This window comes from Mustelus asterias, chromosome 9, assembly GCF_964213995.1.
Source record: "Mustelus asterias chromosome 9, sMusAst1.hap1.1, whole genome shotgun sequence".
NCBI lineage: Eukaryota > Metazoa > Chordata > Chondrichthyes > Carcharhiniformes > Triakidae > Mustelus > Mustelus asterias.
This window is the reverse complement of record NC_135809.1, coordinates 127,234,101-127,259,558: the sequence shown is the minus strand read 5'-3', so window position 1 is coordinate 127,259,558 and position 25,458 is coordinate 127,234,101.

Genomic DNA, 25,458 nt, shown 5'->3' with positions numbered 1-25,458 from the left:
GCCTGGGTGACATTGTGGCGGGTGTAATAGGGGCTGGTCCAGGGAGGTCCAGGAGGCCATCGATCAGGGATTGGGAGGGTCTTAAGGCCAGCGATCAGGGGGGTTTGTGGGTCTGGACAGCGATCAGAGGCCGGCAATTGGGAGGCCGGTAATGAAGGGTCCGCTGCGGACGTGCTGATCTCGGCACTGACAGATCAGTACATGCGCAGTGGCCCGGTCAGCGCTATGCTGCCGGCATCTCGGGCGGGAATAGGCCCCCCCCCCCCCGACCACTTACCAGAGTGAATCCTGCTGAGACAAGCTGCAATGTTCAGAGATTCACTCTGTTAAGTACTCCCAAGAAATGGGCGGGAAATACTCCCGATTTCCCACACGTTGGGCACTTAGATTTTTGGGGGGAAAATCCCAGCCAAAGTATCCAGCTACTCAGCCAGCCTGAGAAACATTGCTCTGAAGCCTTTCAACACTTCTGAGTTCCGATTGCAAAGGCTTTAGAATCATGGAATCCCTACAGTGCAGAAGAAGGCCATTCAGCCCATTGAGTCGGCACTGACTCTCCGACTGAGCATCCCACCCAGACCTGATCCCCGCAGCCCCACATTTTTACCCTGCTAATCCCCCTAACCGACACATCTTGGGACACTAAGGGTCAATTTAGCATGGCCAATCCACCTAACCTACACATCATTGGATTGTGGGAGGAGACCGGAGCGCCCAAAGGAAACCCACGCAGACACGGGGAGAACGTGCAAACTCCACACGGACAGACATTCAAGGCCGGAATTGAACCCAAGGCCCTGTGAGGCAGCAGTGCTAATCACTGTGCCACCGTGCCACCCATAAATTGAATTGCACCATCCTTAGAATTGTGGTTGCTGCTTCTTTGTTTAAGTTCCTTTCTTTTTATATCAACCTTATAAATTTATACCATTTCTTATTGTTGGTCAATTATTTAATTGTTGAGTCTTGCTTTGTTGTGTTTACATTGTGGGTGTTGATCTGGTCCATTATGTTTATAATTTGTTCTGATAATTAATTGCAATTCTTTCTTACTTTCACAAGCTATATCTCTGTAAAATGGTTTTTAAACTTTAAAACAGAATGATCATAGAACATAGAACAGTACAACACAGTACAGGCCCTTCGGCCCTCAATGTTGTGCCGAGCTTTGTCCAAAACCAAGATCAAGCTATCCCACTCCCTTTTAATCATTTTAGATTATTTTTTAAATTTGTTCATCCAAATACCAAAGACCCTTTTTTAGTTCAGCTGAAGGTAATGATTCCTGTAAGTGTGATGTGGACTATTCCATTTTAGTTGATTGATGATTTAATATTAATTGATAATAGTTTATAAGGTACTATGCGGTGCTGATTCAATGAATCCTGCTCTTAGAACAAAAAAAAATCAGTGTCATCTTTTTGTAGACAAAGTTGACTTTGGTAAACTATAAGAAGATTTTAACATTCTTTCAGCTAAAGACAATCACGGTTCCTCCTACTTTGGTGGTGTTCGTTCTACCAATCTGTACTCGCAAATCTATACTCACTAATCTATACCCGATGGGGCTCCCCAGAGGGCCCACCCTTGGCACTGCAACCCTTGGCACTGCCAGGTGGAAGAACAAAAAAGGAAGTCACCCCTCCCTCCTCCACCAGATGCTATTTTTGCACTTCCGTCTGAAACCAATTTTACCACAAACACAACCCTACTGCTGCCAAATTTCCCTCATTTCTCAAACTAGCACCTCTGCTATTTTTCTTGAATTCGATGTGAGCATTGCTTTGTGACACTTTGATCTAAAAGAAATCTCATCCCAGTGCCAATTATGGTTGTCACGGTAGCACAGTGGTTAGCACTGCTGCCTCACAGTGCAAGGAACCCGGGTTCAATTCCTGGATTGGGTCACTGTCTGCATGTTTTGTGTCTGGGTCATCCAGACTCAAAACGTTGGCTCTATTCTGTCTCCACAGATGCTGTCAGACCTGCTGAGGTTTTTCAGTATTTTTTGTTTTTGTTTCAGATCCCAGCATCTGCAGTATTTTGCCTTTGTCTTTAAAGATTCAATTGAATGACACAATATCGTGCAGAGTCTGCATATTCACCCCGTGTCTGCGTGGGTTTCCTCTGGGTGCGCCGGCTTCCTCCCACAGCCTGAAAGGCATGCTGGTTAGGTGCATTGGCCATGCTAAATTCTCCCTCAGTGTACCCGAACAGGCACCGGAGTGTGGCGATAGGGGATTTTCACAGTAACTTCATTGCAGTGTTAATGTAAGTCTACTTGTGACTAACAAATAAACTTTAAAAACAATTATGTGATCAGATTGCATTATCCCTGCAGTTAGTTATTTAAAATAACAATCACAGTTATGATTTTAGTCTCCCCTTCTATCTGTTACACCACCACCAACAGTAGCCCCCCTCCCCTCCCTCCCCCCACCTCACCCTGCCGCAGGTCAATTCCTCCTCCACATCTTCACCCTGTACCTGTATCAGTGCCATATTTTATACTTCAAACCCTTTTTGTGTGTTTTGTGTTGGCCTCCTTGCGCTCACTATCTGTTCTGAGAGTCAGAGCTTAGCTCACGATATAATGTCATTCAATTGAGTCTTTAAAGACAAAGGCAAAATACTGCAGATGCTGGGATCTGAAACAAAAGCATAAAATGCTGGAAAACCTCAGCAGGTCTGGCAGCATCTGCGGAGATGGAATAGAGCCAACGTTTTGAGTCTGAGTCATCCAGACTCGAAACGTTGGCTCCATTCTCTCTCCACAGGTGCTGACAGACCTGCTGAGGTTTTCCAGCATTTTGTGCTTTTGTTTGAATCTTTAGAGACATTGGTTGATGGCAGGGCCAGTGAGCCACTGATTTCACATCGGCGGCTTGGGGATAACAGCTTCCTGATACACTTTACAATTAATCTGCATTTTGTGGTGCAAAGGTAATGTCACTGGACGAGTAATCCAGAGGCTCTGGCTAATGCCTTGAGAAGATGGGTTCAAATCCCACCATGGCAACTGGTGGAGTTTAAATTCAATCAATAAATGTGGAATATAAAGCTAGTCTCAGTAATGGTGACCACGAAACTATCATCGATAATTGCCAAAACTCATCTGTTTCACTAAAGTCCTTTAGGGAAGGAAATCTGCCACCCTTAGCTGGTCTGGCCTACATGTGACTCCAGAGCAACAGCAACTTCCCTCTGAATTGGCCAAGCTAGCCACTGAGCATTTAGAGATGTCATGCTGGCCCTGCCAGTGATGTCCAGTTTCAGTGAAAGAATAAATATTTTTCAAAATATTGTAATGATTAAATACCTCATCCGTTAGGACACACTAACTTTCTGACTGAAGTTGGTAACTTCTTAATGGCCCAACCATTAGTTTAACTTTACTTATTAGTGTCACAAGTAGGCTTACATTCATACTGCAATGAAGTTACTGTGAAAATCGTCTAGTCGCCAAACTCCAGCACCCGTTCGCGTACACTGAGGGAGAATTTAGCATGGACAATGCACCTAACCACCTTTCAGACTGTGGGAGGAAATCGGAGCACCCGGAGGAAACACACGCAAGACATGGAGAGAACGTGCAGACTCTGCACAGAGAGTGACCCAAGCCGGGAATCAAACCCGGGTCTCTGGCGCTGTGAGGCAGCAGTGCTAACCACTGTGCCACCATGCCGCCCATTACTGGAGATGACACAAGCTAGGTATGCAAACTGCTTGACCATGTTCATGTGGGTTTGCACTAATGATAAGTCTTGGCATGACTTTTAGTTTGGATGACTGGTGAAATGGGATTGATTGCGAGATATTCTTCTGAGGCTAATTAAAGATAATGAATGTTCTTGTTGAAACACAAGGCAAAACTCCTGTTTGCCTTGGGAATGAATATTAGCTTGTAACTGCTCAGGACAGTGGCAAAGTGGCAAGAGCTGATTCGGACCTCTTCCTCTTGTGGGTTTCAGAAATGGAATGATTGACAGCTTGTATCTAACCCTATAATTTTCTCCAAACTGCATGGCGTTAGTCTCATGTTAGACGTAAAGGGTTAATGCATTTATCACACTTATACACAGAGAAATCAAAACTATCAAAATACTAGATACCCTTTTGGCCAATTTTTCAGGACATTATCTGTGCATAATGTGTGATGAAATTATAAACTCATTCTTTATAAGCACGTTTACCATTCCACTATACATATCACACACAGAGGAGATCGTTCTCTCCATCCATCTGAAAAAGATAATGACTGTTTTAACAAGAGCATTCATTATCTTTAATTAGCCTCAGAAGAATATCTTACAATCCTATTTCATCAGCCCAGCTTATTTAATTAATGTCTCTGGTCCAGAAAAATTATCATATCATAGCTCATCACTTCGCATGAGAATAATGTTGCTGTGGACAATTATGTTTGAGGGGGAGAACTGCACTTTGTCTTCTTAACCAATTCACCTTTAGTTTCATATTTAAACTCCTCTGTCTATACCTGTCCTTACTTGCACCAGCCAACAGCCATGTCACTGTGTTTCTCCCGTGTGGGTGCAGACTCGATGGGCCAAAGGACCTCTTCTGCAATGTGATTCACAGTATGAAAAATAATTCTCACTACCATTTGTGTTGTTCCAATCAATGTGCTGGTATTGTAATATTTAATTCAACAATTTCACAAAATAACACATGTATTACGGTTCATTCTAACACAAACGAATTTGATTTATGTTTCGTTATGAGTAATTGTCATGTACAGCACCATCTTAATTTACTCAAATGCACTCCAAATGATTTTTTGACAGCTTGCTGCATAATTCAGATAAGATAAAATTGCAGTCATTTTTTGTACGTACCAAATGGAAGAAAATTATTGTTCATCTTATAGCTGGCCTGTCTCTGTTTAGCATTAATAAGATTTCTACTTGCAAAAGTATTTCTACTTGCACATGAATAAATTCCGACAGGTGTTCAGTTTGTCCTTTTGTTGATATGGTTCTATTAGTGTAGTCTTTTTACTTTTTACCCAATTTCATTCCCTGTTCAGTATAAGCTTCTTAAGCAGCTTTTCCCCCCACTTTCCCTCGTGTCAACTTGTTCCAATGTATTCCCTTTTCAAATTCTTCACAGTCATGTTTTTTTCCTCTCAGTGTTCATTATTTGCTTTGATTCTAAAGATAAATATTCTCTGAGCTCAAGTGATTCTCTTCGCCCTTGCCGCAGCAAAGCTCCACAAAATAAGTATTGAGAGTCTGGCACGGTGCTACAATGTGCACAGTCTCATGTTATTCCTTTTTCTTCAAAGTGCTGAATCCACACAACGAAAGAATAAGGAAAAAGCTTGAGAAGAAGGCTTCAAAAGAGCATGCCCCCCTGACACTCACCATGGACCACGATTTCTGAAAACTAGCCAAATCAAGGAGAACATAAAAGCATTCTTTGTATGTGTGCAAGAGCAGATCTAACACATTGTCATAGAATCTCCACAGTGCAGAAGGAGGCATTCAGCCCATCGAGCCAGCGCCGACAACAATCCCACCCAGGCCCTATCCCCGTAACCCCATGTATTTAACCGGCCAATCCTCCTGACACTAAGGGCCAATTTAGCATGGCCAATCCACTTAACCCGCAAGTCTTTGGACTGTGGGAGGAAGCCGGAGCACTCGGAGGAAACTCTTGCAGAAGGGGGAGGATGTGCTAACTCCATACAATACGATAGGGGCATTTAAGGGCTTTTAGATAAGCACATGAATATGCAAGAAATAGAGGGATATAGACCAAGGGCAGGCAGAAGGGAATAGTTTAATTTCACATCATGTACGGCACAACATTGTGGGCTGAAGGGTCTGATTCTGTGCTGTACTGTTTTATGCTCTATGTTCAATGGACCACACAAACAGTCACCCAAGGCCAGAATTGGACACAGGTCCCTGGCACTGTAATGCAGCAGTGCTAACCGCTGTGCCACTGTGCTGTCATTGTCATGTTATTTACATGGTTCTGTGCATATCTTTATAATTGGGCCATAAATCTTTTATAAGGCTTCAATGAGCAGTTATGTTTCAAATAATTGTCAAGAGGCGCTCAGTATTAGATTTACAAAAACAAAAGAGTCAATAAAGATAGAACAAAATACAGATCTGCTGTTTGATGCACTTTACAATGCCGCAGACTCCAAACAAGACACAGATGTGAAAATGGTTGTCTCTGTGCTAATCGTCAATATCCCAGCATGTCACGAGTCGGAGTATATCAGGAGTAAGTGTGGAAAGTTGAGAGTGATTTATCAAAAAGGAGCTAATTTAAACTTTAGAATTCCCTGTTTATAAAGATGTGTGGTTATATTTTCTTTCTGACTACTTCACACTATTGCACACATTACTTCCTGTAAGGACTCCATTCGTTCCCCCAGTTAGGTGCATTGGCCATGCTAAATTCTCCCTCAGTGTGCCCGAGAATGTGGCAACTAGACGATTTTCACAGTAACTTCATTGCAGTGTGAATGTAAGCCTACTTGTGACACTAATAAAATAAGCCTTAAAGCAGTCTCTGTGGGATTTTACAGTCTCGTTCGAGCGAGACCAGAAATTCCCGTTCGAGGTCAATGGACATTTCCATTGTCCGCTCCGATTCCATGGCGGGCAGGGCGGTACAATTCTGGCATCTGCCTCCATCACATATGTTCTGATGATGCTGCCCTTCACACCAGCACTGCTCATATGTCTTCAATTTCCTCAACCAAGGATTCCCACCGAGCATGGTTACCTGTGTCCAATCCAATTCACACAGCTTTGCTGTCACCCTATCCCCTCCCTCTCAGAGTCGGGTATCCCTCATCCTCGCTTTACACCCCACCAGCCTCTGTATTCAACAGATCACCCTCTGCCATTTCCACCGTGCTGCCACAACCAAATGCATCTTCTCCTGCTTTTTCCTTTCAACATTACAAAGGCACCATTTCTTTTGTGGCCCCCCCACCTTGCTCCAGTTCTCAGTCACCCCCTTCTCCCCTTACATTCTCTATGACATCTTTCCATGCAAACGCAAAAGACTCAACACCTACCCCTTTACCTCCTCCCTCTCACCACCCAAGATCACAAACACTCCTTCCAAGTGGAATAGTGATTTACTCAGATTCCTTTCAATGTGGTGTTCTGTATTTGCTGCTCAGAGTGTGATCTCCTCTACACTGGGGAGATTAAATGTCCATCAGGCAAACCAGCCTCCCTTCCATTGACTCTGTCTACACTTCCCAATGCCTCAGCAAAGCAGCCAGCATAATCAAGGACCCCACCCACCCGGACATTCTCTCTTCCACCTTCTTCCTTCGGGAAAAAGACACAAAAGTCTGAAGTCACGTACCAACCGACTCAAGAACAGCTTCTTCCCTGCTGCTGTCAGACTTTTGAATGGACCTCCCTCGCACTAAGTTTTTCTACACCCTAGCTATGACTGGAACACTGCATTCTGCACTCTCTCCTTTCCTTCTCTATGTACAGTATGCGCAAGAAACAATACTTTTCACTGTATGTTAATACATGTGACGATAATAAATCAAATCAAATCAAGCCAAATGTAGATTGGGTGATCACTTTGTGGAACAGCTCTGTTCGGTTTGCAAGCCTGACACTAAGCTTCCTGTCACTTGCCATTTTAATTCTCCACTTTGCACCTTCTCTGCCCCTTCTGTCCTTGGCCTGCTGTTAATGCTCCAGTGAAGCTCAGCACAAGCTCAAGGTACATCACCTCCTCTTTTGTCTTGGTGCTCTACAACCTTCTGGACTCAACATTGAGTTCAGCAACTTCAGATCAGGACCTCTGCCTCCATCTTGTACCTTTTTTTTCTTTTTGCTGGCTTGTTTCGTTTGCTATCCCGGGCGGCACGGTGGCACAGTGGTTAGCATTGCTGCCTCACAGCGCCAGGGACCCGGGTTCAATTCCCGGCTTGAGTCACTGTCTGTGTACAGTTTGCACGCTCTCCCCGTGACTGTGTGGGTTTCCTCCGGGTGCTCCAGTTTCCTCCCACAGTCAAAAGATGTGAAGGTTAGGTTGATTGGCCATGCTAAATTGACCCTTGTGTAAGGGGATTAGCAGGGTAAATGTGTGGGGTTACGGGGATAGGGCCTGGGTGGAATTGTGGTCGGTGCAGACTCGATGGGCTGAATGGCCTCCTTCTGCCCTGTAGACATTCTATCGCCTCATATTGCATTCAGATGGACAAAAACACCTCATCTGGACACACCTTCTATGATTTTTATTTTGTAAATTAATCACTTCTTCCCTCCATACTATCACAAACCTATCAAATGTTAAGCTGATCGTTCTCTTCACCCTACCTGTAACTGCAACTACACCCTATCCTTTTCCTCCTTCCCTATGGACATGATGAATGGCATGTTTTGCCTGCATTCCGTGCAAGACACAATACTTTTCACTGTATTGCAGTACATGTGACAATAATAAATCAAATCGAACAAACCTTTCCTTTTGTTCTTCCAGTCGACTCCCCCTCACAGCTTCAAAAATTATTTTGCCAACAAATGTAAATATTGTGCTGAAACAAACTGCGCATTGTCATAATCAATGAACTTCCTGGTTTCTTTCTTTTAAAAGGCAAGCTATCGCACAGATTAGAATTAATATTTCATAGAAAATCATAGAATCCCTACAGTGCAGAAGAAGGCACAAGTCCACAGATCCTTAAAGGTGGCAGCACAGATGGAGAGGGTGGTCAAGAAGGCATATGGCATACTTGCCTTTATTGGACGGGGCATAGATTATAAAAGTTGGCATATGATGTTGCAGCTGTATAGAACGTTGGTTAGGCCACATTTGGAATGCTGCGTCCAGTTCTGGTCACCACACTACCGGAAGGACGTGGAGGCTTTGGAGAGAGTACAGAAAAGGTTTACCAGGATATTGCCTGGTATGGAGGGTCTTAGCTATGAGGAGAGATTGGATAAACTGCGGTTGTTCTCCCTGGAAAGACGGAGGATGAGGGGCGACCTAATAGAGGTGTATAAAATTATGAAGGACATAGATAGGGTGAACAGTGGGAAGCTTTTTCCCAGGTCGGAGGTGACAAACACAAGGGGCCACGGGTTCAAGGCGAGGGGGCAAGGTTCAACACAGATGTCAGGGGGACGTATTTTACACAGAGGGTGGTGGGGGCCTGGAATGCACTGCCAAGCAAGGTGATTGAGGCGGACACGCTGGGATCATTTAAGACTTATCTAGATAGCCACATGAACAGACTGGGAATAGAGGGATACAAACGAATGGTCTGCTTGGGCACATGAGCGGAGCAGGCTTGGAGGGCCGAAGGGCCTGTTCCTGTGCTGTATTGTTCTTTGTTCTTTGAGGCCATTTGGCCCATCCAGTCTGCACCGACAACTATCCCACCCAGGCCCTATCCCTGTAACCCCTTGTATTTGCCCTGCTAATTTATAATATATGCAAATGACTCAGAAGAAAACATAGCTGGTCTGATTAACAAGTTTGAGGATGATACTACGATTGCTGGAGTTGCGGATAGTGATGAAGATTGTCAGAGAATACAGCAGGATATAGATAGGCTGGAAAATTGGGTGGAGAAATGGCAGATGGAATTTAATCTGGACAAATGCGAGGTGATGCATTTTGGTAGATCCAATTCAGGTGGGAGCCATAAAATAAATGGCAGAACCATCAGGAGCATAGACACACAGAGAGATCTGGGAGTACAGGTCCACAGATCCTTAAAAGTGGCAGCACAGGTGGAAAAGGTGGTGAAGAAAGCATACGGCATGCTTGCCTTCATTGGCTGGGGCATCGAGTATAAAAGTTGGCAAATTATGTTACAGTTGTATAAAGTGTTGGTTAGGCCACATTTGGAATACTGTGTCCAATTCTGGTCATCACACTACCAGAAGGACGTGGAGGCTTTGGAGAGAGCACAGAAAAGGTTTACCAGGTGTTGCCTGGTATGGAGGGTATTAGCTATGAGAAGAGATTGAATAAAGTGGGATTGCTCTCCCTGGAAAGACGGAGGCTGAGGGGGCGACCTGATAGAAGTTTATAAAATTATGAGGGGTATAGATAGGGTGCACAGTTGGAAGCTGTTTCCCAGGACAGAAATGACAATTACAAGGGGGCACAAGTTCAAGGTAAGAGGGGGAAAGTTCATTAGAGATATGCGGGGAAACCTTTTACACAGAGGGTGGGAGAGGGCCTGGAATGCACTGCCAAGTGAGATGGTTGAGGCAGATATGTTAGCAACATTGAAGACTTATCTGGATAGGCACATGAGCAGATGGGGTATGGAGGGATACAGGCAATTGATCTAGGTAGGGACAATGTGATCAGCGCAGGCTTGGTGGGCGGAAAGGCCTGTTCCTGTGCTGTACTGTTCTTTGTTCTTTGTTCTTAATTTGGATATAAGAACATGAGACCTAGGAGCAGGAGTAGGCCATCTGGCCCCTCGAGACTGCTCCGCCATTCAATACGATCAAGGCTGATCTTTTCAGGGACTCAGCTCCACTTACCCACCCGCTCACCATAACCCTTAATTCCTTTACTGTTCAAAAATGTATCTATCCTTGCCTTAAAAACATTCAATGAGGTAGCCTCAACTGCTTCACTGGGCAGGGAATTCCACAGATTCACAACCCTTTGTGTGAAGAAGTTCCTCCTCAACTCAGTCCTAAATCTGCTTCCGCTTATTTTGAGGCCATGCCCCCTAGTTCTAGTTTCACCTGCCAGTGGAAACAACTTCCCTGCTTCTATATTATCTATTCCCTTCATAATCTTATACGTTTCTATAAGATCTCCCCTCATTCTTCTGAATTCCAATGAGTACAGCCCCAGTCTACTCAGTCTCTCCTCATAAGCCAAACCTCTCAACTCCGGAATCAACCTAGTGAATCTCCTCTGCAGCCCCTCCAGTGCCAGTATATCCTTTCTCAAGTAAGGAGACCAAAACTGTACACAGTACTCCAGGTGTGGCCTCACCAGCACCTTATACAGCTGCAACATAATCTCGCTGTTTTTAAACTCCATCCCTCTAGCAATGAAGGACAAAATTCCATTTGCCTTCTTAATTACCTGCTGCACCTGCAAACCAACTCCTTGAGATTCCTGCACAAGGACACCCAGGTCGCTCTGCACAGCAGCATGCTGCAATTTTTTGCATTTAAATAATAGTCCATTTTGCTGTTATTCCTACCAAAATGGATGACCTCACATTTACCAACATTGTACTCCATCTGCCAGATCCTCGCCCACTCACTTAGATTATCTATATCCCTTTGCAGACTTTCAGCATCCTCTGCACACTTTGCTTTTCCACCCACCTTCATGTCATCTGCAAATTTTGACACACTACACTTGGTCCCCAACTCCAAATCATCTATGTAAATCGTAAACAATTGCGGCCCCAACACTGATCCCTGAGGCACACCACTAGTCACTGATCGCCAACCAGAAAATCACCCATTTACCCCCCACTCTTTGCTTTCTGTTAGTTAACCAATCCTCTATCCATGCTAATACATTACCCGTAACACTGTGCACCTTTATCTTATGTAGCAGTCTTTGGTGCAGCACCTTGTCAAATGCCTTCTGGAAATCCAGATACACCACATCCACAGGTTCCCCATTGTCCACTGCACATGGAATGTTCTCAAAGAATTCCACCAAATTAGTCAAACATGACCTGCCCTTCATGAACCCATGCTGCGTCTTACCAATGGGACAATTTATATCCAGATGTCTCGCTATTTCTTTCTTGATGATAGATTCAAGCATTTTCCCTACTACAGAAGTTAAGCTAACCGGCCTATAGTTACCTGCCTTTCGTCTACCTCCTTTTTTAAACAGTGGCGTCACATTTGCTGTTTTCCAATCTGCGGGAACCATCCCAGAGTCCAGCGAATTTTGGTAAATTACCACTAGTGCATTTGCTATTTCTCCCGCCATCTCTTTTAGTACCCTGAGATGCATTCCATCAGGACCAGGAGACTTGTCTACCTTTATCCCCATTAACTTGCCCAACACTACCTCTTTCGTGATAATGATAGTTTCTAGGTTCTCACCTGCCATAGCCTTCCTGTCATCAATTTTTGGCATGTTATTTGTGTTTTCCACTGTGAAGACTGACACAAAATACCTGTTCAATGCCTCAGCCGTTTTCTCATTTCCAGTTATTACATCCCCTTTCTCACCCTCTAAAGGACCAATGTTTACTTTCGCCACTCTTTTTCATTTTATATATTTGTCGAAACGTTTGCTATCTGTTTTTATATTCTGAGCTAGTTTACTCTCATAATCCATCTGACCTTTCTTTATAGCTTTTTTTGTGGCTTTCTGCTGATCTTTAAAGATTTCTCAATCCTCTAGGTTCCCACTAATCTTTGCCACTTTGTATGCATTTTCTTTCAATTTGATACCCTCCTTTATTTCCTTAGATATCCCTGGCGGATTATCTCTTTTTCTACAGTCCTTCCTTATCACTGGTATATACTTTTGCTGAGCACTGTGAAAGATCGCTTTGAAGGTCCTCCACTGTTCCTCAATTGTCCCACCATTAAGTTTTTGCTCCCAGTCTACCTTAGCCAACTCCTCCCTCATCCCTTTATAGTCTCCTTTGTTTTAGCACAAGACACTGGTATTGGATTTTACCTTCTCACGCTCCATCCGTATTTTGAATTCAACCATATTGTGATCGCTTCTTCCAAGAGGATCCCTAACTGTAAGATCATTAATTATTCCCGTCTCATTACACAGGACCAGATCTAGGATAGCTTGCTCCCTTGTCAGTTCCATTACATACTGTTCAAGGAATCTATCGTGGATACATTCTATGAACTCCTCCTCAAGGCTGCCTTGACCGACCTGGTTTGACCAATTGATATGTAGATTAAAATCCCCATGATAATTGCTGTACCATTTTTACATGCATCAGTTATTTCTTTGTTTATTTCTTGCCCCACCATGATGTCATTATTTGGTGGCCTATAGACTACGCCTATCAGTGACTTTTTCTCCTTACTATTTCTAATTTCCACCCAAATGGATTCAACCTTTTTTTCCATAAAACCTATATCATCTCTCACTACCGCCCTGATATCATCCTTAAATATCAGAGCTACACCACCTCCCTTACCTTCCTGTCGGTCCCTCCGAACAGTTTGATATCCCTGGATATTCAACTCCCAGTCATGACCATCCTGCAACCATGTCTCTGTATTGGCGCCAAATCATACTCATTTGCAATGGTTTGTGCTGTCAACTCATTTACCTTGTTTCGAATGCTACGAGCATTCAGATAAAGTGCCCTCATGCTAGTTTTTGTACCTTCTTTTTGAATTCTAACACTTCCATTAATAACATCTACATAGAACATAGAACAGTACAGCACAGAACAGGCCCTTCGGCCCACGATGTTGTGCCGAGCTTTATCTGAAACCAAGATCAAGCTATCCCACTCCCTATCATCCTGGTGTGCTCCATGTGCCTATCCAATAACCGCTTAAATGTTCCTAAAGTGTCTGACTCCACTATCACCTGAGTTCTCCTCTTCCTTTTAACTTTTTTCCTGATTTTTGATGTAGTTGGAATCTTCTCCCCACATTTTGTCCTTGCTCCCTCCTTCTCGGACTCCTTACATAGGTTCCCATCCCCCTGGCATATTAGTTTAAACCCTCCCCAACCGCTCTAGCAAACACTCTCCCTAGGACATCAGTCCCAGTCCTGCCCAGGTGTAACCCGTCCAATTTGTACAGGTCCCACCTTCCCTAGAACCAGTCCCAATGCCCCAGGAATCTGAAACCCTCCCCCTGACACCATCTCTTCAGCCACGTATTTATCCGATATATCCTCTCATTTCCACTCTGACTAGCACGTGGCACCGATAGTAACCCTGAGATCATTACCTTTGAGGTCCGATTTCGTAACTTTCTTCCTAGCTCCCTGTATTCTGCTTTTAGGACCTCATCCTTTTTTTTAACTTATGTCGTTTGTACCGACGTGTACTACGACCACTGGCTGTTCGCCCTTCCCCTTTAGAATGTCCTGCAGCCGCTCCAAGGCATCCTTGACCCTAGTACCAGGGAGGCAGCATTCCATCCTGGAGTCTTGTTTGCAGCCACAGAACCGCCTGTCTATTCCCCTTACAATTGAATCCCCTATAACTATTGCACTGGCACACTTTTTACCCCTCCCCCCTGCAGCAGAACCAACCGTGGTGCAACGAGTTTGGCTGCTGCTGCTTTCCCCAGAGAGGTCATTCCCCTCAACAGTATCCAAAGCCGTATATCTGTTTTGCAGGGGAATGGCCACAGGAGATTCCTGCACTACCTGCCTATCTCTCTTGCTCTGTCTGGTGGTCACCCATTCTCTTCCTGCCTGTGGAGTCTGAGCCTGCGGCGTGACCAACTCTCTATACGTGCTATCCACGGTACTCTCGGACTCGCGGATGCTCCATAGTGTCTCCAGCAGCCGCTCCAGCTCTGAAACTCGAGCTTCCAGGAGCTGTAGCTGGGGACACTTCCTGCACACATGCTGACCCAGGGGACTGGAACTGTCCCCAGCCTGCCACATGGAACAAGAGGAGCAAACCATGTGTCTTTCAAATGAATATGGAGGGTAACACAAATAGTCATGAATGTTTGTCACTGCAGTGAGGGGAAATCCTCCTGTTTGTTTGAGATTGGTATAAGGACCTTAACGGCCATTCACACCGCACTTCTGCTACAGTGAAGTCTGAGAATTTGGCACGCAGCCAAATCTCCGTTCACTGTAACGGGATGGGAAAATCCCGCCGGCAGGAACAGCCGTATATTCCGGCTTATAACTGTCCACAAAACAACGGGGAAAAAAAACAACTAAAGAGTGTTGACTGAATATTTCAGATTGTGACCTTTCCAGGCCGGTAATTGGATACAATTAAATTGCTCTTTCTGGGAAACCTAATACATAGACCTGATGTTTTTAATGTGAACACAATTAAGTAAAAAGGCAATTAAAATTTTTTTTTTGTAGATTACAATGTGATCTCCTGTGGCATTCCTCAGAGTCAGGGGGAGGGATTTTCCAGCTGTGCGCGCCCCGAGACCGGAAATTTCCACCTTTAAATGGTCCGCTGAATTTTTTATCCCGCCTGCTATGATTCCCGTGGCACATGTGACAGGAAATTTCCAGCCAAGATAGATTTTGTAACGAGTGAATCACATTAAATAATAAATTCAGGCAGGATTTTCAGCATTAATTGTATCGAGAAACCAGTCTACAAATCTTTCATTTGTGTACTTGCACAGTGGGGACATTGATGTGTTAAAACCTGTCAAAAAAGTCTAATTCTTTGAAATTTTCCAGGAACTAACAAGAATTATTTTTTCATGGAGGGTTTGCAACGCCAGCATTTGTTACCCATCCCTAACAACCCTTCAACTGAATGTCCTGCTTGGTCATTTCATAGGATCTACAGTACAGAAGGAGGCCATTTGGCCCATTGAGCCTGCACCAACCATAATCCCACTCAGGTCCCATCCCCGTAACCCAACGTATTTACCCTCCTAATCTCCCTAAGACTAAGGGGCAGTTTAGCAAGGCCAATCAACCCGACCCGCACATCTTTGGACTGTGGGAGGAAACCGGAGCACCCGGAGGTAACCCACTCAGACATGGGGAGAACGTGCAAACTCCACGCAGACAGTCACCCAAGGCCGGAATTGAACCTGGGTCCTTGGAGCTGTGAGGCAGCAGTGCTAACCACTGTGCCACCGTGCCACCTGTGCAATAAAATTCAGCCCATTGAATCTGCTCCACCATTCAATCATGACATTTCAGAAGGCAGTTAAGAGTCAAGGGCCCGGAGTTAGATGCAGGCCAGGCTAGATAAGGACAATATATTCCCATCCCCAAAGGGCATTAATGAACCAGATAGGTATTTTTTACAACAATTACTCCTAGGTTTTGGTCCCTTTACTGAGTCTAGTTTTCATAGAATCATGGAATCATAGAATCCCTACAGTACAGAAGGAGGCCATTCAGCCCATCGAGCCTGTACCAACTACAATCCCACCCAAGCCCCATTCCCGTAACCCCACACATTTACCCTGCTAATCCTCCTGACACTAGGGTCAATTTTAGCATGGCCAATCAACCTAACCCGCACGTCTTTGGACTGTGGGAGGAAACTGGAGCACCCGGAGGAAACCCACGCAGACATGGGGAGAATGTGTGAACTTCACACAGACAGTGACCCGAGGCCAGAATTGAGCCCAGCTCCTTGGCGCTGTGAGGCAGCAATGCTAACCACTGTGCCACCGTGCTGCCCAATTCCAGATTTCAATTCCAGATTTTAAGGAAAATACTTGAATTCAAAGCCCACCAGCTACCATGGTGGAATTTGAATCGATGTCCCCTGAGAGCAGCACGGTGGCACAGTGGTTAGCATTGCTTCCTCACAGCACCAGGGACTCGGGTTCAATTCCCGGCTTGGGTCACTGTCTGTGCAGAGTTTGCACATTCTCTTCTAGTCTGCATGGGTTTCCTCCGGGTACTCCAGTTTCCTCCCACAGTCCCAAAGACGTGCTGGTTAGATGCATTGGCCATGCTAAATTCTCCCTCAGTGTACCCGAACAGGCACATACTTATGACATTAATAAATAAACTTTAAACTTGAGCATTGGCCTGGCATGCTGGATTACTAGCTCAGGCACTACACTAGCATCCCCCTCCCCCAGTTTAAACACTTCCTTCAGGGTTTGTATGCCTCTCTCTCAAATCCTTTCAGAAAATATGTTGCTTCTTCAAGTTTTCCACTGTAAATAAAGTTTAGCCTTTATTGTTCCAGACATCCGTGAGTGTCTGGAACAAGCTGCCGGAGGTAGTAGTAGAGGCAGGTACAATTTTGTATTTTAAAAAGCATTTAGACAGTTACATGGGTACGATGGGTATAGAGGGATATGGGTCAAATGCGAGCAATTGGGATTAGCTTAGGGGTTTAAAAAGAAAGGGTGGCATGGACAAGTTGGGCCGAAGGGCCTGTTTCCATGCTGTAAACTCTATGACTCTCATGACGCTAATATTCTGGCCTGTTCATGTAGCCGACCATGCGCAGCATTTACTTAGTCATGACCCCACGAGTCCATTGCTGCCACTGACACTTTGCAGTGACCAATCCACTGCAGCCGGACCAACTCATCCACTGTGCCCACTCTCAAATGTTGTCTGTGCGACAAAATAGCTTGTCCTCCCCAAGATTTGGTTTATTTGCTTTGAATTCTTTTGCCAGTCAGTTCTGCTTTGTTTCCATAGTTCATAAGATATAGGAGCAAAATTAGGCCATTCGGCCCACTGAGTCCGCTCTGCCATTCGATCATGGCTGATATGCTCCTCGTCCCCATTTTCCTGCCTTATCCCCATAACCCTTCAACCCATTACCAATTAAAAATCTGCCTAACTGCTCCTTAAATTTACTCACTGTCCCAGCATCCACCGCACTTTGGGGTAGCGAATTCCATAGATTCACAACCCTTTGGGAGAAGTAGTTTCTCTTCAACTCTGTTTTAAATTTGCTACCCCTTATCCTGAGACTATGACCCCTCGTCCGAGAATGCCCCACAAGTGGAAGCCTCCACTCCACGCCTACTTTATCCATATCTTTATCATAACCTAAGATATCCTCATTCCAGTGAGGGCTAGGTCTGAATGTGATTACAATGCTTTTATCATCCAAAAATATGGCAGGACAGCCAGCTTTGCAGGACCATAACTCTGGTGACCCTTACTTTCACACCCTGGTCTTCCACCAGTTCTCCACTTTCCAGCTCGCTTGGCATTGTAAGGTAATCTATATATTGATTTTTTTTAAAAGGTGGGTGGCACGGTGGCACAGTGGTTAGCACTGCTGCCTCACAGTGCCAGGGACCCGGGTTCAATTCCGGCCTCGGGTCACTGTCTGTGCAGAGTTTGCACTTTCTCCCCATGACTGCGTGGGTTTCCTCCGGGAGCTCCGGTTTCCCCCCACAGTCCAAAGATGTGCGGGTTAGGTGGAAAGACTATGTTAAATTGACCCTAATGCCGGGGGGATTAGCGGAGTAAATGTGTGGGGTTACAGGAATAGAGCCTGGGTGGGATTGTGGTCGGTACAGACTCGATGGGCTGAATGGCCTCCTTCTGCACCGTAGGGATTCTATGATTCTATTCTATGATTCCAGGTGGCAATGAAATTAATTTACTAAATGCAGACCTGGGGGGAATTTTCCCATCCCACCCACCATGGGATTCTGAGTGAGTGGGGGAGGTGGGGTGGGGATGGACCATGCAAAAGTTCGTTGACATCAGGCAGGATTTTCTGGTTTGGGTGCGAGCGTGGCTGAAAAATCCCGCCCAGTAAGTTTATCAATTGTGAATTGTATTTGGAAAAAGACGTAATGAAATTCAGTGAATGAGTTCATGAAGTTTATAGAGAAATCTTCATGACTTAATTCAACAAAGCTTACTCAGTTAGGTTTACTTACTTGGGTGCACTATAAAATTAAGCAAGTAAATTAAGATTGGATAGCGAGACTCCAGTTGATATACTATTGCAATTAACTTTAAGGACTTGGTACTGGGTGTCTTTTATTACACTCCTCTTAAGTTTCAGCTAAGAATTATGTGGACAATAATAACCATGGGGTGAAATTTTCCACTCCCACTCAACAGTGTTAACCACCAGAAAAACAGCATAAATGATGGGTGAGCAGAACTAGATAGACATTTACCCTCAAGTCAAGAGCAGCCAGAATGAATAAAGAAGAGGGAATTTCTTTCTGGCTGTGACATGATGGGTGGCACGGTGGCACAGTGGTTAGCACTGCCTGGCCTCACAGCGCCAGGGGCCCGGGTTCAATGCTGTCCTTGAGTGACGGTACGGAGTGATGTGCTATCAATTAGGCAAAAGACTACTTGTGTGCCAATACAACTGTAGGCTTTTATTCATTACAAAACTAGGAGCATATCCCAACAGATAACCGACCCGGACTGAACAAGGGGGAGGAAACAGCCACCTTTATACTAGGTGACAAGGGGAGGAGCCAGCAGGGGATGTGTCCAGGCATAACAAACACACAACGGTGGTCCAGGCAGGACAAAGGCGCAACTGAAGTCCACCACATGGAGTTTGCACATTCTCTCGGTGCCTGCGTGGGTTTCCTCAGGGTGCTTCAGTTCCTTCCCACACTCCAAAGATGCGCAGGTTAGGTAGATTGACCATGCTAAATTGTCCCTCAGTGCCCCAAAAAAATGTAATTAGTTGAATTAACCATGGCATTTTATAGGGCGTGATATCACAAGTGGACTGTGGTATGCATTGTCTTGGGTATCTAAAAGGCATTTGATAAAGTTCCACAAAGCACGGCATGAATTAAAGTCAAAGTTGTAGGACTAAGTATAAATCTTGGAAATGAATGAGGAATTGGCTGAAAGTCTGAAAATAATTTGTTCTGTTGGGTAAGTGCGATCAATGTTAAGAGCAATTCTGATTCTAATTTACATCTATAAATTGAATAGCAATCCATTCCTACATGTGATGTGACGCTGTAAAGATTCCATTCCACTTGAAAACAATCTTTCATTCCCACTCCTCAGAACAGGCCACACTCCATCCCACACAATTTACTGTTGCAACTCCAATCTGCCCAGTGTCTTCAACATCCTTTCCGACATGGGTCACTGTCTGTGTGGAGTTTGCACGTTCTCCCCGTGTCTGCGTGGGTTTCCTCCGGGTGCTCTGGTTTCCTCCCACAGTCCAAGGATGTGCAGGTTAGGTTGATTGGCCATGTTAAATTGACCCTAGTGTCAGGGGGATTGGCAAGGTAAATATGTGGGGTTATGGAAATAGGGCCTGGGTGGGACTGTGGTCAGTGCAGACTTGATGGGCTGAATGGCCTCCTTCTGCACTGTAAGGATTCTGTGATTCCATGGAAACAAGAATTAAGTTAAATTTGTTGCCCGCAGAAGAATGCCAGCCACGCTCTGAGTTGAGGAAGCTTGCACATTTGAAGCATCTTTTACATAGAATCATAGAATCCCTGCAATGCAGAAGGAGGCCATTTAAACTTTAAAAGTTTAAAATTTATTTATTAGTGTCACAAGTAGGCTTACATTAACACTGCAATGAAGTTACTGTGAAAATCATCGAGTCGCCACACTCTGTGCCTGTTCGGGTACACTGAGGGAGAATTTAGCATGGCCAATGCACCTAACCAGCACATCTTCCAGATTGGGGGAGCAAACTGGAGCACCCAGAGGAAACCCACGCAGACACAGGGAGAAGGTGCAGACTCCGCACAGACAGTGTCCCAAGCCGGAATTGAACTCAGTTCCCTGGCGTTATGAGGCAGCTGTGCTAACCACTGTGCACATCTTGAGACCGTGGGAGGAAACCAGAGCACCCGGAGGAAACCCACGCAGACATGGGGAGAATGTGTAAACTCCACAGACAGTCACACAAGCCGTGAATCAAATTCAGGTCCTTGGCGTTGTGAGGCAGCAGAGCTAACCACACCTTTGGAGTGTGGGAGGAAACTGGAGCACCGGAGGAAACCCACACAGACATGGGGTGAACGTGCAAACTCTGCACAGACAGTGACCCAAGGTCCTTGGTGTTTTGAGACAGCAGTGCTAACCACTGTGCCACACTCATGATATGCTGAAGCAAAGAAATTGCTTTCTGTTGTTTTAAGAACGTACAAAGATGTGCGGGTTAGATTGATTGGCCATGCTAAATCGACCCTAGTGTCAGGGAGATTAGCAGGGTAAATGTGTGGGGTTACGGGAATAGAGTCTGGGTGGGATTGTGGTCGGTGCAGACTCGATGGGCCAAATGGCCTCCTTCTAAATGTAGGTGTAATAAGTCTTCGGAAGCAGAGTCCCTCCACCCTTTATTTACAAACACCAACAGCAGTACACAGAGTGCAAGCAGTTAGTAGTCTATCTTTGGGGGTGTCAGAGGAACTGACACTCCCAGTTAAGTACAAGGCAAAGATTCCATAATTGGCCTATCAATTGGATGCTTAATCAGGGAGTTCATATTCCAGTAGGCCTCAATGGCCTGATTGAAGTCACTACAGTAGGGATTCTATGATTCTACAATAATGTTGCTGAGCTGTGTTTAAATTCAGCCCTCATTTGCACTATAGAAGGTTCATTCATTTTAATTTGGATAAAAAGGAAAGACCATTGTACAGTTTGAGGGAGGAGTGTTTAAAATTCTGTTACCCCGTGCACAATATGTCACTGCTATTGTTATCACATAGTTGTCTCCAGGATTGGCAGGATTATTCTCACAAGGTTAATCTGCCTTCCCACAGAAAATGCCATTTTTTTTCCCCCAGCACTCCATAAACATATTTTAAATTCTCGATGTTGGCAGCACTGAAAGCAATAGCTTTGATCTATTCGAAGATCTATTGCTACGATACACGGGATAACACTGCACAGAAAAATTAGACTGAATTATTTTATCTTTCAGGAAAACGAGAGGAATTGCTGCACAATCAAAATTATTGAGGCTTCAAATTCCAGCTCATTACATGCAGTCTTCCTGTCCGTGTCGAAGTTATCTATCATTTCCAACCCTCACTGTGGGAAACACTAAGCTACATTTATTCTACGTTGCTGGAAGGCAAACATCCAGTAAAGCAATTAAGATACTAATAAGAAAAAGTCAGAAGTTTTGAAATGTAGAATTTGTTATCTTTTGTCTTTGTTTTGTGCATCACTTCATTAACATATTCATAATGTCACTGTTTATAAATAAGCCATGTGAATCACATCTTTCATAATTGAATTCTGATGCTGGTGATACAGACAACATTCTGTACGTCACAACGGCGCGCAGTATGTTTTGTTCTAAAAATGGATGCATCTCACAGAGTCATAAAGGTTTACAGCATGGAGACAGGCCCTTCGGCCCAACTTGTCCATGCCGCCCTTTTTTTTAACCATTAAGCTAGTCCCAATTATCCGCATTTGGCCCATATCCCTCTGTACCCATCTTACCCATGTAACTGTCTAAATGCTTTTTAAAAGACAAAATTGTACCCACCTCTACTACTACCTCTGGCAGCTCATTCCAGACACTCGCCACCCTCTGTGTGAAAAGAATTGCCTCTCTGGACCCTTTTGTATCTCACCCCTCTCACATTAAACCTATGCCCTCTCGTTTTAGACTCCGTTACTTTTGGGAAAAGATATTGACTATCTAGCTGATCTGTGCCCCTCATTTTATAGACCTCTATAAGGTCACCCCTCAGCCTTCTACGTTCCAGAGAAAAAAGTTCCAGTCTATGCAGTCTCCCCTTATAACTCAAACCATCAAGTCCCAGTAGCATCCTAGTAAACCTTTTCTGCACTCTTTCTAGTTTAATAATATCCCTTCTATAATAGGGTGACCAATCTGTACACAGTATTCCAAGTGTGGCCTTACCAGTGTCTTGTACAACTTCAACAAGACGTCCCAACTTCTGTATTCAATGTTCTGACCAATGAAACCCAGCATGCCGAATGTCTTCTTCACCACTCTGTCCACCTGTGACTCCACTTTCAAGGAGCTATGAACCTGTACCCCTCGATCTCTTTGTTCTGTAACTCTCCCCAACACCCTACCATTAACTAAGTCCTGCCCTCTCAAAAGGGGATGAGTAACAATGGTGACTTGCATGATTACAGCATCTTTCATTTATAATAAAGGGGCAAATTTTAACCCGTTGGCAATTAGCCAATGCTGCAAAGCCAAGTACCTTCTGGATTTGTGTGGCCTCATCCGTAACAATGTGGACATCATTGGCAGCTTTGACAAACCCGGTACCAATGATCTGTGTGGACAGCGATTTCCTGGGGTTGTCTCCAGCAGGAGCCGGAGGTGAAGAAGTTCAGGACTCTGGTGATCTTGACAACCCACCGAAAATATGAGGCCAACTGGTCCCCTTGGGAGAAGGTCTGACTCCAGGAAGCCGCAGATTTCCTCCATGTCCTGCGGCAAGAGCCTGAGCTTCCCGAGGTCCTGCTTCTCTGACATGTTGAGGATGCTCATCCTCGGCCTTTGGACTCTGTGCTGAGGCGGGGGAGGGTGGCAGAGGAGGGGCGATATCGCCTCCTTTGAGCTGAGAATGTCTGCCCATCTCCTTTGCCCAGTGGAACATTATCTGGCTGAGGGGAAGGCAGCTGCTGCAGCTGTTGGTGCTACTGTTGTCTTTGCTGCTGCCGCAGTGGCTGCTCCTGTTGCTCCAAGTGATTGCTGTACAGGTTGCTCCAATGCTGCGCAGGTTGTTCCAATGCTGAACAGGTGGCTCCATTGCTGCACAATTCGCTGCATTGCTGCACAGGTTGTTCCAATGCTGCACTCGTTGCTCCAGTGCTGCACAGAATGCTGCACTGCTGCACAGGTTGTTCCAATGCTGCACTGGTTGCTCCAGTGCTGCACAGGATGCTGCACTGCTGCACAGGTTGTTCCAATGCTGCACAGGCTACTCCAGTGCTGCACAGGTCACTGCACTGCTGCACAAGTTGCTGCATTGCTGCACAGGTTGCTCCAATGCTGCACAGGCTACTCCAGGTAACTGCTGCACAGGTCACTACATTGCTACACATGCTGCTCCAATTCTATACAGGTTAATCCAATGCTGCACAGCATGCTGCATTGCTGCACAGTATGCTGCATCGCTGCACAGGTCCCTGCATTGCTGCACAGGTTGTTCCAATTGCTGCGCAGATTGCTCTAGTGCAGCACACATTACTCCAATTCTGCATTGGTTGACAATCAGGAAGGTGACAGGTAATCCTGCAAACACAAACATTCACTGTAGCTAAACACAAGTTTGCCAAGTTTAGTTTCATAAAGCCTACCCAATTGTGCAATCACTCTGAGCTATCTTTCGTCTCTTGCTCTCCAGTGAGAGGCACAGAGATCGTGGAACCCACACACTGATTAGTGAATTCAGAATGCAGGATTGAAGACACACTTAATTAGGTCTTTGAATGTTTTAGATGTTTTCCCAATGCCTGATTGGAGTTTTCCCACTCACTGCCAAACCCCCGACCTGATGTGACTTTTCAAGGATTTCATCCTGCGCTTGTGTTTAATCCCATTTTGCCCTGCCTGCTTCATTCCAAACGTGTTAAAATCAAAGTGTTGAGGGAGATGGAGCCTAACAAGTACACAGAAGATTAAAGTACTGGATTAGTGAAATGTTGTTTGGATGGGATCTGGAAAGCTGATTCTTCAAATTAAGCTTATTAAGAAAAACAAAACTGTTGAAGTAAAATGAATAAAGTTATCGAGGCTAAGGAAGAAGCCTTGATGATCAGAGAGAGAGCAAGATAATTCTTAATCGCATAAAACATGAAAGTCAATGCAAATGGTCAGCCCAAAACATTGGAGAAAATCTATTAATAAGGAAACGGGGGGGGGGGAAAGGAAAAAAAAATTTCCTGCACTCCAGGCAGTCTATTCGTATCCTTACTTTTAGCATGTCATGACTTGATTGTAATTAAAATTAAGTTGAAGACACATGCCAGAATTTTACCGCCTCACCCGCCCAAGGCTCGTAAGATCCTGCCCGAGGCCAATGGAGAATGCTGTTCTGCAAACCTCGCCCACCCCAATTCCGGGGAGGGTGTGCCAGTAAAATTCCAGCCATGGTATCCATCTTATAGGGGAATTCTTGGTGATAGTGGTGATAGAGCTAGGAGCAGGAGTAGGCCATTCAGCCCCTCGAGCCTGCTCCACCATTCAGTACGATCATGGCTGACCTCTTCTCAGCCTCATCTCCACATTCTTGCCCGCTCCCATAACCCTTCATCCCATTACTAATTAAAAACCTATCTATCTCCTCAAGTTTGATTAGTGTTCCGGTATCCACTCCACTCTGGGGTAGAGAACTCCACAGATTCACGACCCTTTGAGTGAAATAATTTCTCCTCATTTCTATTTGAAATCTGCCACCTCTTAGCTTAAAACTACAACCTCTCATTCTCGAATATCCAACAAGCGGAAGCGTCTGTTCTACGTCTACCCTGTCAATCGCCTTTAACTTCTTGTAGACCTCAATTAGATCTCCTCTCATTCTTCTAAACTCCAGCGTGTGTAGGCCTAAGCTGCTCAATCTCTCTACATAAGACGAGTCCTTCATCCCTGGAATCAATCTCTGATGTGGAGATGCCGGCGTCGGACTGGGGCGAACACAGTAAGAGTTTTAACAACACCAGGTTAAAGTCCAACAGGTTTATTTGGTAGCAAATACCATTAGCTTTCGGAGCACTGCTCCTTCGTCAGATGGAGTGGAAATGTGCTCTCAAACAGTGCACAGAGACACAAAATCAAGTTACAGAATACTGACAATACACATCTCTTTAACCTGTGCTTAATGCTCCCTCCACCCACATTGTCTGTATCTTTAAGATCTGGTTGGTTGTAGGGATTCGCATTCT